The sequence below is a fragment of the Triturus cristatus genome, chromosome 6, assembly GCF_964204655.1.
Source record: "Triturus cristatus chromosome 6, aTriCri1.1, whole genome shotgun sequence".
Lineage (NCBI taxonomy): Eukaryota > Metazoa > Chordata > Amphibia > Caudata > Salamandridae > Triturus > Triturus cristatus.
In genome coordinates this window covers 1,327,147,032-1,327,162,680 of record NC_140589.1, presented here as the reverse complement: position 1 = coordinate 1,327,162,680, position 15,649 = coordinate 1,327,147,032, and the positions used below count along the sequence as shown (strand labels likewise).

At 42.9% G+C, this 15,649-nt stretch overlaps 1 long non-coding RNA gene across 1 annotated transcript in view; it reads left to right on the top strand.

Annotated features, from left to right (window-relative positions):
• Positions 1-14,865, top strand: part of LOC146821383 (uncharacterized) — a 35,523-nt gene extending 20,658 nt beyond the window's left edge. Inside the window, exons 2-3 of the long non-coding RNA XR_014963154.1 lie at positions 8,470-8,567; positions 14,792-14,865. This is a non-coding gene — a long non-coding RNA (uncharacterized LOC146821383). The remainder of the gene's footprint in view (positions 1-8,469; positions 8,568-14,791) is intronic.
• The last annotated feature ends 784 nt before the right edge of the window (positions 14,866-15,649 follow it).

The following is a 15,649-nucleotide window of genomic DNA, read 5'->3' as shown; positions in this document are numbered from 1 at the left end:
TGTGGTGTAAATCTAACTCATCTGGTGCTCCTAAATCTACTCTGTCTCTTTTAGTCTTAGACTCATCTGGTGCTTCCAATGCTACACTAGCTCCTTTAATGTTAGCTACCCTTTCATGTGTGTTTGTGTTATTCCTTTCTTTTGTAACCATCAAATAAGGGATGACTACTGTTAGTACTAAGCAAATTATAAGTACCAAAAATATACTACATATGCATATTTTACAACATCTTTTTACACAATTTCGTTTTGGTTTTCCAGCAGCCCTATCATCAGCCATTTTGGGCTAAGAAGATTTCTCTTCTTTATTTCGAAATATTTATGAGATATAAATTCTTGGGGAATTTTCAGGTTGGTCTCACTTCTTCGACAATTTGTTCTGCATTTATTTCTTCATGACTTTCTTCAGCAAAGCGGCTGTACCTGACCGCAGTCTAATCTGGACCCTCGTTGTGGGTGGATTCCCGCTTCCCACGGACCCGCGCTGTTGGTCTGTCTCCCGGGCATCGTTACGCCTGGGTGGACGGGACCACATCTCCCAGGTTCCCCTCTGCGGCAAGGACGCCGCCGACGTCACCAGCACGCGCTAGGAGGCGCTACTAAGGCACGCCTGGTGCAGAGACCCGGGTGTAGCCTCTTTTCCAGCAAAGCGGCTGTACCTGACCGCAGTCTAATCTGGACCCTCGTTGTGGGTGGATTCCCGCTTCCCACGGACCCGCGCTGTTGGTCTGTCTCCCGGGCATCGTTACGCCTGGGTGGACGGGACCACATCTCCCAGGTTCCCCTCCGCGGCAAGTACGCCGCCGACGTCACCAGCAGGCGCCAGGTGGCGCTACTAAGGCACGCCTGGTGCAGAGACCCGGGTGTAGCCTCTTTTCCAGCAAAGCGGCTGAACTTGACCGCAGTCTAATCTGGACCCTCGTTGTGGGTGGATTCCCGCTTGCCATGGACCCGCGCTGTTGGTCTGTCTCCAGGGCATCGTTACGCCTGGGTGGACGGGACCACATCTCCCAGGTTCCCCTCCGCAGCAAGGACGCCGCCGACGTCACCAGCACGCGCCAGGAGGCGCTACTAAGGTACGCCTGGTCCCTCGTCCCGCGAGGACGCGTGCCGGAGAAGCCCGGGACAAGGGCGGGACCGTTTGTGTCCGGGTGAGTCCGGGCCGGGCCCCCCCTTTTGCGTCTCGTGGTTTCGATATCGAACCTGTGCAGTATTTGTTTGCTTTGTCCTACTGATTTCCGTTTAATTATTAACTTCGTGGAAATACTGAGAACATCAGTCTCCTGTGGATATTTTACAAACTTATCTCTCGTCATCTAAAGTGGTGAAGAATGGGGAAGACGCGTGCCGCTTCATCTGCCCACGTTCCAAAGCATAAAGATACTTCAAACCAACCACTACCCAGCCTGACAGCCATAGACCGTATGCTGCAGAAAACTATTGGGGTAGTTGCTAACGCAATTGAACATACAGAACGCCGCCTTTCCCTTCCTGCAGGTTCCTTTCTCCCCGTGCTCCCGACCAATACATCGACCCTCACCACTAACTCTCAGGATTCGATCTTGACTCCATCCTTTGTTGCCCTCCCGGGGGCTCACCATATTTCTAATTCCCAGGATACTGTTGCTAACTTGGCCAACGTTTCCCCAGAACTTCTTTCTATTTCATCAAGACAACCATTGACTCCCACCATCTTCCTTAGTGACTCCTTTCCTGTTCCTCTCGCCCAGGCAGAGTCTTTCACTGGTAACAGGTCTTTTGACATACCTATTATATCCATCTTGCCCTCAGCCTTGTCGCAAAGAGTAGACAGTCCCACCCCGAGGGCAATAACTAGAGGTCAGAAGGCCAGATGTAAGACAAAACACACTAACAGGGAGGGGCAACCTGTAAAAAATCCTAAAGGAAGTATAGATGGTACTAAACTCAAGAAAGTTGCTGTCAAATCTAATATAACAAAAGGGAAAATTGTTAGCAATAATATACCAGAAATTATATCCATTTTTCCTAATGATACAGGCTCAGATATTCTAACATCTGAAACAGCAGTTTCTCCTTCTATTCCTCTATCACACAGTGAGGGACTCTTTGTTAAAATTGAGCACCTTATGAAATCTTTATTGTCTCCACTTCTTGAAAGGGTTAAATGTATTAGTGTAAAGATAGATAATCTGGAGAAAGTACTGAAAAATACCTCCATTGTTCCAGGGCAACCGTTGGTCAGTGCATATACGAAGATTATAGATTTACAATCAAGTACTAGACCCCATGCTTCTGGCTCTGGAAACAATAAACAGTTACCACCTGCTAATAACCCCTTTACACCTCAAACATCGAGGAACACCAACTCTACGATCAGGTGTTCCCAGGTGGCCTTAAGGGTGTCTGATCCTAAGATCACGGAAAGTGGGGTAGGTGCTCCACGTAAAGATATGGAACCCATAGAATTGACGACCAATATCCCTGGTGTTTCCAGGGAACTTCCTATGAATACTAACTCTAAGAAGTCATTTCCACACATTGATCTCCCTCCGCAATCTCTACCTTATACCATAGTTTTGGCTGGAGTCCCGGAGCTATCCCAAGAAAATTCAGAAACCTATTCTGAGCTAAGAAACAAAGCTGTTCACTGGCTAAATAAGAACAGGCCACTTCCGCCTAATATATCTGGGGAAATACTATTTGCGAGAAGGTTAAGTTGGTTGGGTCACAGAAGAAAGGATCTTCCAGGGGACTGCATTGTCATCAATTTTAGGGACAGGCGAGCGGTCCAACATATCCGCACTTGGTCTGCTCATTGTGGTGATAGTAATATCTCCACCAGGGACTTGAGTTTCTTCTATCCCCAACTTCCCCACTTATTCCCAATTACTCTTCACAGGGGTTTATCAAATGCGGATTTGATGGAGGGGCCCAGAATTAGGTACAATATCCCAACCTTTAATTATTTTGATCAGCTCCCTGAACTGGAAAGGATGGACTGACTTCCGTTGGAGGGTCTTTCGCCTAACACCATGATTTATACATCTACTTCTGCTGTTTATCCAGATAACCTGAATTTAGATGGTGTTACGATCGAACCAACCCTTCTACCTATGTCACAGACCGCCCATTGCGAGGAATCTATGGGAAGGTCCCCTGAATTCATAATAAAAAAAGATGACCCATGCTCGAAAATACTATTTTGGAATGTGGCGGGCTTGCGTGCAAAGGTTGCGAATGACATTTGGCTTGATTTCGTCCGCAACGTTGGCATTTTATGCTTGCAGGAAACATGGGCACCCCCCGAATTGCACGTGGAGGGTTATAAAACGTATTTCTCCCCAGCTTCACCTTCTCCCTTTGGTAGAGCAAAAGGTGGCCTGACTATATTTGTATCTAATATTCTACAATTTAAAACTATAGTCTGTTTAAAATCGGATTTAAATTTCCAAATACTTGTTCTCCATCAGAATAATACTAAGGCCCTTGTAATTGTGAACTTCTATAACAACCTCCCTGTGGATGGCTTATTGAAGGTGACTAAGGAGATACACTCCTCCCTTCTAGAACTATCAAGGAAGGCTCACAAGGAGTTTGTTTTAATATGGGGTGGGCACTTCAACCAAAACCTATGTACTCGGAGCGGAAATAATGTCTGTGGTATTGTGGACGAATATGGCGACCCAGTAACCCATTTCTCCCATACTCTGGCTGGGCACTCCCTGAACGAAATTTTGTTCGGTCTAGATTTTGCTCTGGTTAATGACTTGGTGAATCCTCCTATCCCTGTCGTGCCTACTTTCAATGGTAGAGGCAAGCAAAGTACAATTGATTTTATTTTTTTCTCCGCGGCAGCGGGTAAACAGTTACTTACCTGTAAAACCCATGATATCGCTATCAGCGACCATTTTCCAATTAGTATCACCCTAAATACCACCAAGACATCTGAGAGGTTTAATATCAAGTCAACCTTAACTCAAAATAACTTAATACTAGATAGGTTAAATGGTTATTCATTAAGGTGGGAAAAAGCGGATCAGACGGCTATCACAACGATCCTGGTCAAAAGTTTAAGACCAGTGATTGATAAATGCCTTGATCCAGCTACCTCGAACGAGGGAATCATGGAAAACTTTGCAGTACTTCTAGCAGCAATTAAGGAAATTCTATTTATTAAAATCAAAAATAGTAAAAGTAAAGCTAGAAGATGGTTCGACACCTTCTGTTCGAAAGCAAATCAAAATCTTAAAGCTGCCCTCCATAAAAAGGTTAGAAACACAAAGGAAATTGCTACCGCCAGGAACAATTATAGACAGGCTTTAAAACACAGGAAGAATAACCCAAAAAAAGATTTATGGGACCAACTGCATAAATCCTGCACTTTTAAGGATAGTGCTGCTTTTTGGAAGGTTGTGAAGTCCCCATTTTTAACAGATACATCGGCTAACCCTAGTATTGATGTTGCAATTGATGAACATTTATGGGTTGATCATTTTGAGCACATATTCAGCCTTTCCTCAAATGCAATAGATTTAACCTCACTGTGCATATTAATATATTTTATGAGGAGGTGGGGACTGCCCTAATGGCCAGTAAAAATGGTAAAGCGCCGGGCCCCGATGGGGTCCCTATTGACTTCTTAAAATTTACCACGGATTTATGGTTGCCAATTTTAACTAGGTTTCTCCAAGCATCTTGTGCTCTGGGCCCTGTTGATTCTCGGTCCAAATCAATTCTTGTGCCTATATTTAAAAAAGGGGACCGTCAATTGCCATCCTGTTACCGGCCCATTTCCCTGCTGGATTTTTTGGGGAAACTATTTGGCCGTGTTATTCTGGGACGCCTTCAGCAATGGGCATCCGATAACAAAGTTTTGTCTGACCTTCAATTTGGGTTCCGAGAGGGCTTGGGTACTACAGAGCAAGCCCTCAATTTATCTTTATTAATAAGCAAATATGTGGATGCAAAAGGGGGGCCTTATATATGGCATATGTTGACCTCTCAGCAGCATTTGATTGCGTTACCCACTCCAAGCTGCGGTCAATTCTAGCGGAGATGGGAATAGAGAAGCCTCTCATATCCCCACTACGTGAATTATATTCAGATGCCACAGCCAGAGTTAGATACGGCATGGGGGGAGAGGTAACAAGGTCGTTCAGAGTGGACCGGGGGGTAAGACAGGGGTGTGTCCTGGCCCCGTTTTTATTTAATCTTTACACCAATGGCTTGGAAAAAGCCATGTTAACGGGATCCCAGGACCTCCCCACCATAAATAATCGCCCAATCCCGGCTTTACTGTATGCGGACGACGCGGTAATTCTAGTGCGCACCCCCATGGAATTACAGCGTGCTCTTGTGAAATATTATACCTTTATGGCCAACCTTGACCTGAAGATTAACATCAAAAAAACCTTTGTAATGTCTGCCGGGTCAAGGATCAAGAACATAAAAACCATTTTTATTGAAAATCAAAACTTAGAGAGCACTACCACATATCCGTATCTTGGCATTGTATTTGACCATAAAAGCTCTTGGAAACACGCTATTGAATCGAGAAAACTCACTTTTATGAGAACTACAGCTGCTTTGGCTAATTTTGCAAATAAATTAGGTAAACGACCTACGGTAGAACTCTTAGAGATCTATAGGGCAAAATGTATTAGTAGTGTAATTTATGGGGCTGGTGTGTGGGGATTTGCCAAGGTCACGGAGGTGCAAAAGGTAGAAAATACTTTTTTAAGATTCTTATTGGCTGTCCCGCGGGCCACGTCGACCTATGCTTGCCATCTGGAAGCAGGACTGCCCTATCTTACAGACCTGATTAGGATTCAACCCCTTCTCCTATGGCATCTCATTTGGTCATCAAATGATACCATCTTTTCTCAAGGCTTCATCGAGGACTGCCTTTCCCTAGATAACGCACATGAGATCGGATGGATTTCTTACATTAAGAAATTCCTCAGCGACCTTGGCATGCTACAATATTTTTACTCCCCCACTTTCATCGCTGTAATACCGAGAAAACAGCTCAAAAAGGTATGTTTGGCTCATTTAGAGTCTCTGAGATTTTCTGGCGAAGCTTCCAAACCCACTGTACAACACTCACTACTGATCCAAACAACCTTGACAATTCAGCCTTACTTAACTTTTAATTTCTCGGGTTACGAGAGATTTTTGCTAACCAGATTTAGATTTAATATTTTTCATCATCTGGTTACCTTTCCCAAAATTAACACCTGGGAAAAACCTTTGCAAGTTTGCCCCTGCGATGAGTCTTCCCCTCAAACCACAATCCATATAACGCTGTTCTGCAAATTCTATCAGGATTTGAGGAAACAGTGGCTTATTCCGATTTTAAAAATGTGGGGTCTCCGTAGGTGCCGCCCTGCATTTCTTGCTCTCCAACATCTAGATGCAGAACCTTTTGCTAAATCTATAGCCTTATTTCTGAAACTAACTGTTAGGCATAGGCAGAACCTCGACTAAGTACGGGTTGTTTTTTCTTTCTTACAAGTTTTTGGGAATTGTGCGAATGCCTTTAGCGCCTGTTTTTTGTTCTAAAATTGCTGCACCTAGTTTCCTTTTTAAATATTTGTTAATTGTAGTTTTTAAGCTTACTGTCACTTTGTTGTGATTGCATTCTGCATTTTTATATATTCCATTTTGAACTTCTGCTGGCAGAACTTATATTTTAAGAACATTTTTTCCCTGGGGGTAGATTGAGTAAATTGCACTGTGCTTAAATGAACTTACTAGCTGTATGACATTTTTAGGATGGTTTTTATCTTCTCAAATTTTTTTTAACTTTGTTAACTGTCAATATATTGTGCTTTTATGGCTGTTTCTTTGCACAACCGAATAAAGCTCGTTTTGATTTGATTTGATTTGACTTTCTTCATTTAAATCTAGATTCTCGAATTCTTCAAGAATTACATATGTCCATTCAGGACCCTTGACCTTATTGTTCAATATTTTTAATCTTTGACTTCTTCGTTTGGGCTTATCAGTAGATGTCCCAGACTGACTAGTAATTTCGTTTACCTGTTCAGGTTCTTCATTTATTGTTTTGAAATGATACTTTACCCTTTTAACACCACCTGGCTAGTTATCACCCCTTCTGACCTTTTTGGCTTGCACTACACTGTCACTTTCTTCGAGTGTTCTTTTATTTTCATTAAGTTGTGGCACAATCTGGTTATTTTCGTTTTCAGGATCCCTCTCTCTCTGTCCTTGTCCAGGGCTTATTTCTGTAACGCCATTTTCTGCCTGGACGCGTTCTTCTTCCCTGGCCTGACCCTGTTCAGGTTTTATTTCAATTTTCTTCTTCTTCTACCTGAACTTGTTCCTCTTCTCCTAACTGGTCCTGCTCAGGTCTTACTGCACTTTGGTTTCCTGCAGCCTGAACGTGTTCTTCTAGACCTATCTGTCCCTCCTCAGACTCATGAATGGTTTCATCCACCTCTGTCTGAGTAGATTGTTCTCTCCTTGTCTGATCCTGCTCAGGTTCTCCAACAGTTGTATTTTCACTTTCCTGAGCTTGTTCTTCTATATCTATCTGGTCCTCTCTATTCTCCTGTCTCTCTAACCTGGTTTGACTTCTTGTTCTCACAATTACTTCAGGTATGTCAACCACTGGTATCCAGTCATCCTGACTTATGCTCGGTTGTTCTTGGTCAGCTACTGCAGGATCTGATACTCTAGATCCTTCAACTGCACAACCTTCTGCAGCCTCAACTGTTTGAGTCAGCTGGGGTCCTTCCTCGTCAGGTGCTGGTACTCTCTTCGTATGGCTTGCATGAATCCAGTTAGGCAAGCCTGCACATTTCACTGCTGTTGTTGTAACCAATATAACCTGATGTGGTTTTTCCTACCTGGGTGCTAAGCACGACTCTCGAGTGTGATTCTTCACCAACACCCAGTCACTGAGATTCAGATCATGTGCTTGATCCGGCTGCCTGGCAAGTGCGTCCTCTCCAACCTGGTGAGAGATAGAACACACTAGGTCAGCCAGTTCTTTGCAATAGTCCAATACCAAATCATCAGATATATTCAACAGTTTGTGTCCTGGTATACATGCTTGCCTCATTGCTCTTCCCATAAGTATTTCACGGGGACTGAATCCTGTATTCTTGTCAGGAATGCTTCTGAGTCCCATCAGAACAAGAGGTAAAGCATCAGGCCACTCCATTGGGGTGGATGCACACATCTTTGCTAGTCTTGTTTAGGTCTCGCTGAGCCCAGCGCATGCGCTGGCTCGGATGAGACATTTTGTATGTGAGTTTTCAAAGTGCTGCTGGCTGGCCTAGCGCTTGCGTTCACGCGACCGTGCACATGCGAACCGCTAGCCTTCAGCAGCACTTTGAAAACTCGTGCGTCATCGCAATCACTTTCGCTTTCCGAGCGATCGCGATGACGCACGCTTTCAATGCTTGTTCAAGATGTTGTGCTTCTTTCTGTAATTGTTTTCAAACAACTTTTCTTCTACAGTGCAGTGAACTGACTCTCCTCTAGGTGTTTCGTTGAATTCAGGTTGATGGTATTCGTGATATAACTGCCCTACATGCACAAAGTGAATAATACAAATGGTGAGTATACATAACTTTGTATTAATTACGTTAAATTTGTGGTAACGTGCCACCTAGTTTGGCTGTACTGTTGCTTTAAGATAGTTTACGTCCCGCTCGCTGATTTCTTTTGTTAAGCTGCTCGGTTACCAGTACACTCATTCACTGGTACGGTCTCTTTATGAGCCAGTCTCCTCTGTTGCTGCTTTGCGCGCGCTGACCGTGCCCACACTGACATCACCAGGAAGAGTTTCCCTCAGCTTACATCAGCTGACGCCCACAGTGGAAACACCGACTTCAAACAGGAGCCTTCCTGGAGCCAGGGAAGCAAGAGCAAGGTCTGCTGTGCTCGCACTCCTCCTTCAGGTATTAGCATTTTTTTTTATATAACTGCCCTACATGCACAAAGTGAATAATACAAATGGTGAGTATACATAACTTTGTATTAATGACGTTAAATTTGTGGTAGCGTGCCACCTAGTTTGGCTGTACTGTTGCTTTAGGATAGTTTACGCCCCGCTCGTTGATTTCTCTTGTTAAGCTGCTCGGTTGCCAGTACAATCATTTACTAGTGCGGTCTCTTTCTGAGCCAGTCTCCTCTGTTGCTGCTTTGCGCGCGCTGACCGTGCCCACACTGACGTCACCCCCATTTCGACTGCTGATTGTACTGTGGCAAAGTAAATAAATAACTACTTCTTCAGAGTTAATTACACGTCTGCCTGCAATGTTAACACCATGCACGCTAGTTTAAGCCTGAATCGGGATTACACCAGTGCTGATAAAAACCTGCCAGTATTCGTGAATAGAAATATTGCACATTCGAATGTTGATGCATCGAGTAGAATAACATGCAGCCTTACCGCAATATTCCCCAATTCCTCATTCTGCGGTGCAAGACTCAAAATGGGGTTGAAACTGCACCCCATGATCTTTGTATCTTTCTAGTTCCGTATTTCTTTCCAAAATACCACAGCGGTCAAAATGAGCCCTGGTTTTGAACCTGATTCATCCGTTTAACTCCATTTTGCTTGCATTATGGTTTGTGGAATGAGGGCCTGGCCCTTTGGTTTCTACCATTAGGAGCCTGACAATGGCGGTGAACATTCTTAGATCGGCTAACAGAGAAATTCGGTGCTCCACAGCACAATTAAAACAAGCATTGGCATAGCCAAAAGGTCTCGCCTTTGGGACCTTATAAGTATTTAGTTATGCAGCACAATATCCTTGATGTTGTTGCACCAACTGTTGCATGGGTAAACACTTATAAGGTCCCAAAGGCGAGACCTATTGGCTATGCCAATGCTTGTTTTATAGTGCCATTCATTTGTTCTACCACTCCAGAAGCCTCTGGGCGATATGCACAGTGCAATTTTTGTTCAATTTTAAATGCTTCACAGATTAGTCGAATTATTTCATTATTAAAATCAGACCCTCTATCTGATTCCAAAGTTACTGGAAAACCGAACCATGGAATCAGTTCTCTCAACAATAGTTTGGCAACTGTTATACTGTCATTTCTTCTAGTAGGGTATGCCTCCACCCACCGTGAGAATAAACAAACTATGGCAAGTACATACTTCAAACCTCTGCAAGGTGGTAATTTTATGAAATCTATTTGTAGCCTTATAAATGGACCTTCTGTTTTTCCAATTCTTCCCATATTAACCATTGTTTTTCTGCCTGGATTCATTTGTTGACAGATTAAGCATCTCTGGCATAGACTCTCTGCGACATTCCTGAACTTTGGATTAAACCAATCCTGCCTAAAGAGTCTGACCATAGCATCCCTGCCTATATAGGTGTCTCCATGATGCATCCTAGCCAATTGTGAAAGCATACAGTCTGGCATTACTGGCCTGCCATCTAGATAAACCCACGCATCATCTTCTGACCTCTTTTGGCACCCTACTTTTACCCATTCTTCTCTTTCTCTCACTCCCACCTCATCTTGTAGTTGTCTTACTTCTTCCCATGTTTCCAATCCTGAGAGTAGCATAAGTTGGCACCTAATTCCACTTGTTTCAATTTTCTTGTCTACCGCCAATTTATTTCTGGCACAGTATTGGGCAACCTGGTCAGCATACCTATTACCAGCTGTCACATAGTCATCTCCTGACTGATGTGCGGCACACTTGACCACTGCCACTTCTTTTGGCAATTGTATTGCTTCAAGCAGTTCTTTTACGAATTTTCCATTTTTAATTGGGGATCCTGAAGAAGTCAAGAAATCCCTCTGTATCCAAAGCTAGCCAAAATCATGCACAACCCTGTAACCATACTGGCTATTAGTAAAAATGGTTACTTTCCAATTTTTCCCAATTTTGCAAGCTTTAATCAAAGCTATCAATTTGGCTACTTGTGCAGATTTGACTCCTGGTAAATAGGATGCTTCAACTATTCCAGCCAATGTACACACAGCGTAAGCAGCACTTAGTCCTCTCTCCTCATGGTGCATACACGAGCCATCTACAAATAGCTCATGTTCAGCATTCTTCAAAGGCTCTTCCTGTATGTCTGGACGGGGTTTGGTACACAGTTCAGTCACATCCAAACAGTCGTGCTCAACTTCATCTTTCACCTCTTCTCCATATACATCTGGTAATAAGGTGGCAGGGTTAAGTACAGTACACCTGACTATTGTCACGTTTTCAGCACCCAATATTATTCTTTCATACTTAGTCATCCGACTAGGAGTAAGATACTGAGTTTGAGTTCTTGTTAAGAGAATCTCAACTGAATGTGGAACATGTACCTTTACAGGATGTCCCATCACATTTGATTCGCTTTGTTCCAGACTCATACAGGTTGCAGCTACTGCTTTTAAACAACCAGGTAAAGCTGAGGCTACAGGGTCTAAAGTAGCAAAGAAGTATGCCACTGGACGTCACATCAAACCATGTCTCTGTGTCAAAACTGAGAGTACACAACTTTCTCTTTCACAACAAAACAGCGCAAATTCTTTCGAGTAATCTGGCATACCTAAGGCAGGGGCTTCACACAAACACTTCCGTTATTTCACAAATGCTTCCATACTTTCATCATCCCATACTATAGGATCCTTTGCGCGTTTCTTGGTCATTTGTATTAGAGGTTTGGCTAGCAGAGAAAACCCTACAATCCACTGCCTACAGTATCCCACAACCCCAAGGAACATTCTTATTTCTCTCTGGGTTTGTGGCAATTGCATTTGTCTTATTATTTTTATTCTTTCAGGGGTCACTTTCCTTACTCCGCGTTCTATTTGGTGTCCTAGATATTTGACTCCGGGTTTGAAAAACTGCAATTTTTCTGGGGACACTTTATATCCAACAGTGAGGGGTGGGGCGTCCTTTTAGCCCCTACCAGTCGCACAGCTGTATGCGCCATCATGGCGATCCAAAAGTTAATCCGTTTTAATCAATATTAATCACTCTGATCCTTGTAAACCTGCGCTTTGAACTTCCTTTCAAGTTGCGCTTATTTGTCAAGCCACACACGGAATAGTTTGCCATTTCCCAAGTTTCTTATGTTCCAACCGTGCCCATCCAGACCTCATGAAAGAACATGACCAATGCAAAGATTCCTCCAAGGCAGTGTTTTATTAAATTAAACCCAATGCATTTCGGGCAATCAGGTGCCCTTCATCAGGGGTCACTGTGAATAACGATAAAAACAACAATATTCAACAATGTCATTTAAAAAACGAAAATAATCAACATTACCATATAAAAACAACATTTCTAAATTGTTACTTTAAACTAACATGTACAAATGCGTTTTCCAAATGCCAAATTACAGTACACTCCTCTTTGTTTCCCCACTCTGCCTCCCTCAGCCAGTACTAATATACATCCATCGTTCATCTTACAAGCCTATATAATGATTGATATGTTACCCAGTCTTTGCACCGTAGTTACACAAAACCTGTTCAACAATCGACTTTCCCATGATGTCTCCAAATAACGCTCAATTCACACTCACAGCACTCCCCCCCATGACCTAAACCCTCCTCCTTATCCTAATTCCATCACCCTACATGCACCAAACCGAGTTCTCTCCCCTACTCTCTTAATCATAACATTGGTCTCATTCTACTGTCGGTTTTCTACGTGCAAACACTCCTGTCTCCTTAGATCGATCTATTTCAGGTTTCCCTGACTTTTCCTCTTGTCACTGCTACACTTCTATAACCATTTCTCCCCCCATAACTCAGTCTTTAACCCCACGTGTACCCTTCAGTTATAATAAACAACCCTTCTCCTCCCGTACCTGCCATGAGCGTTTTAAAACCATCCAGTCTCCTCTCCGTACCAAACCGATTGTTTACTCTGCAACCCTCCCTTATTTAACCACGTGTGTCTTTTCTTAAAGCTCCCTGATAGGCTTATTACGAACGCTTTCCCGCCAACAGTGCAGAAGTCAAACCTACTTTCAATTTCAACCAACTACATTACCCATAATGCATTGGACAGGTCCTAGTTACGACAAAGCTAACACCATCGCATTACTCCCTAGCCCATGGAAAACAAATGATGTAAAGTATTCAATAAAATTAATCACCAACTCGTAATGTCAATTATTATTATGAATATCAATTGTTATGATAAAAACGTTTTTTATATTGCTTTTTATAAATAACCATTTCCTTTTTAATATCACCACCGACTTGAATGATGAATCAAGATGTTCCGCCGTGTGTGGTCCCATGCACAGTTCTCTCACTCTGCTTCTGTTTCCGTAAAAATCTTGAGGGTGCTACCCCAGAGTTGGGCAATCTTCATTCATGAACAATTGTGGGGGGAAGGGATGCACACCTTTTTCTACTATTCATTTGTCCAAGTTTTATCCATTATTCAACAAGTGCGTGCAGACTGGTGAGTAGTGCCTTGCCCAATTGGCACCAGATTGGCTTCAACAGTGAGGGGTGGGGCGTCCTTTTAGCCCCTACCAGTCGCACAGCTGTATGCGCCATCATGGCGATCCAAAAGTTAATCCGTTTTAATCAATATTAATCACTCTGATCCTTGTAAACCTGCGCTTTGAACTTCCTTTCAAGTTGCGCTTATTTGTCAAGCCACACACGGAATAGTTTGCCATTTCCCAAGTTTCTTATGTTCCAACCGTGCCCATCCAGACCTCATGAAAGAACATGACCAATGCAAAGATTCCTCCAAGGCAGTGTTTTATTAAATTAAACCCAATGCATTTCGGGCAATCAGGTGCCCTTCATCAGGGGTCACTGTGAATAACGATAAAAACAACAATATTCAACAATGTCATTTAAAAAACGAAAATAATCAACATTACCATATAAAAACAACATTTCTGAATTGTTACTTTAAACTAACATGTACAAATGCGTTTTCCAAATGCCAAATTACAGTACACTCCTCTTTGTTTCCCCACTCTGCCTCCCTCAGCCAGTACTAATATACATCCATCGTTCATCTTACAAGCCTATATAATGATTGATATGTTACCCAGTCTTTGCACCGTAGTTACACAAAACCTGTTCAACAATCGACTTTCCCATGATGTCTCCAAATAACGCTCAATTCACACTCACAGCACTCCCCCCCATGACCTAAACCCTCCTCCTTATCCTAATTCCATCACCCTACATGCACCAAACCGAGTTCTCTCCCCTACTCTCTACGTGCAAACACTCCTGTCTCCTTAGATCTTAGGGTACACGTGGGGTTAAAGACTGAGTTATGGGGGGAGAAATGGTTATAGAAGTGTAGCAGTGACAAGAGGAAAAGTCAGGGAAACCTGAAATAGATCGATCTAAGGAGACAGGAGTGTTTGCACGTAGAAAACCGACAGTAGAATGAGACCAATGTTATGATTAAGAGAGTAGGGGAGAGAACTCGGTTTGGTGCATGTAGGGTGATGGAATTAGGATAAGGAGGAGGGTTTAGGTCATGGGGGGGAGTGCTGTGAGTGTGAATTGAGCGTTATTTGGAGACATCATGGGAAAGTCGATTGTTGAACAGGTTTTGTGTAACTACGGTGCAAAGACTGGGTAACATATCAATCATTATATAGGCTTGTAAGATGAACGATGGATGTATATTAGTACTGGCTGAGGGAGGCAGAGTGGGGAAACAAAGAGGAGTGTACTGTAATTTGGCATTTGGAAAACGCATTTGTACATGTTAGTTTAAAGTAACAATTTAGAAATGTTGTTTTTATATGGTAATGTTGATTATTTTCGTTTTTTAAATGACATTGTTGAATATTGTTGTTTTTATCGTTATTCACAGTGACCCCTGATGAAGGGCACCTGATTGCCCGAAATGCATTGGGTTTAATTTAATAAAACACTGCCTTGGAGGAATCTTTGCATTGGTCATGTTCTTTCATGAGGTCTGGATGGGCACGGTTGGAACATAAGAAACTTGGGAAATGGCAAACTATTCCGTGTGTGGCTTGACAAATAAGCGCAACTTGAAAGGAAGTTCAAAGCGCAGGTTTACAAGGATCAGAGTGATTAATATTGATTAAAACGGATTAACTTTTGGATCGCCATGATGGCGCATACAGCTGTGCGACTGGTAGGGGCTAAAAGGACGCCCCACCCCTCACTGTTGAAGCCAATCTGGTGCCAATTGGGCAAGGCACTACTCACCAGTCTGCACGCACTTGTTGAATAATGGATAAAACTTGGACAAATGAATAGTAGAAAAAGGTGTGCATCCCTTCCCCCCACAATTGTTCATGAATGAAGATTGCCCAACTCTGGGGTAGCACCCTCAAGATTTTTACGGAAACAGAAGCAGAGTGAGAGAACTGTGCATGGGACCACACACGGCGGAACATCTTGATTCATCATTCAAGTCGGTGGTGATATTAAAAAGGAAATGGTTATTTATAAAAAGCAATATAAAAAACGTTTTTATCATAACAATTGATATTCATAATAATAATTGACATTACGAGTTGGTGATTAATTTTATTGAATACTTTACATCATTTGTTTTCCATGGGCTAGGGAGTAATGCGATGGTGTTAGCTTTGTCGTAACTAGGACCTGTCCAATGCATTATGGGTAATGTAGTTGGTTGAAATTGAAAGTAGGTTTGACTTCTGCACTGTTGGCGGGAAAGCGTTCGTAATAAGCC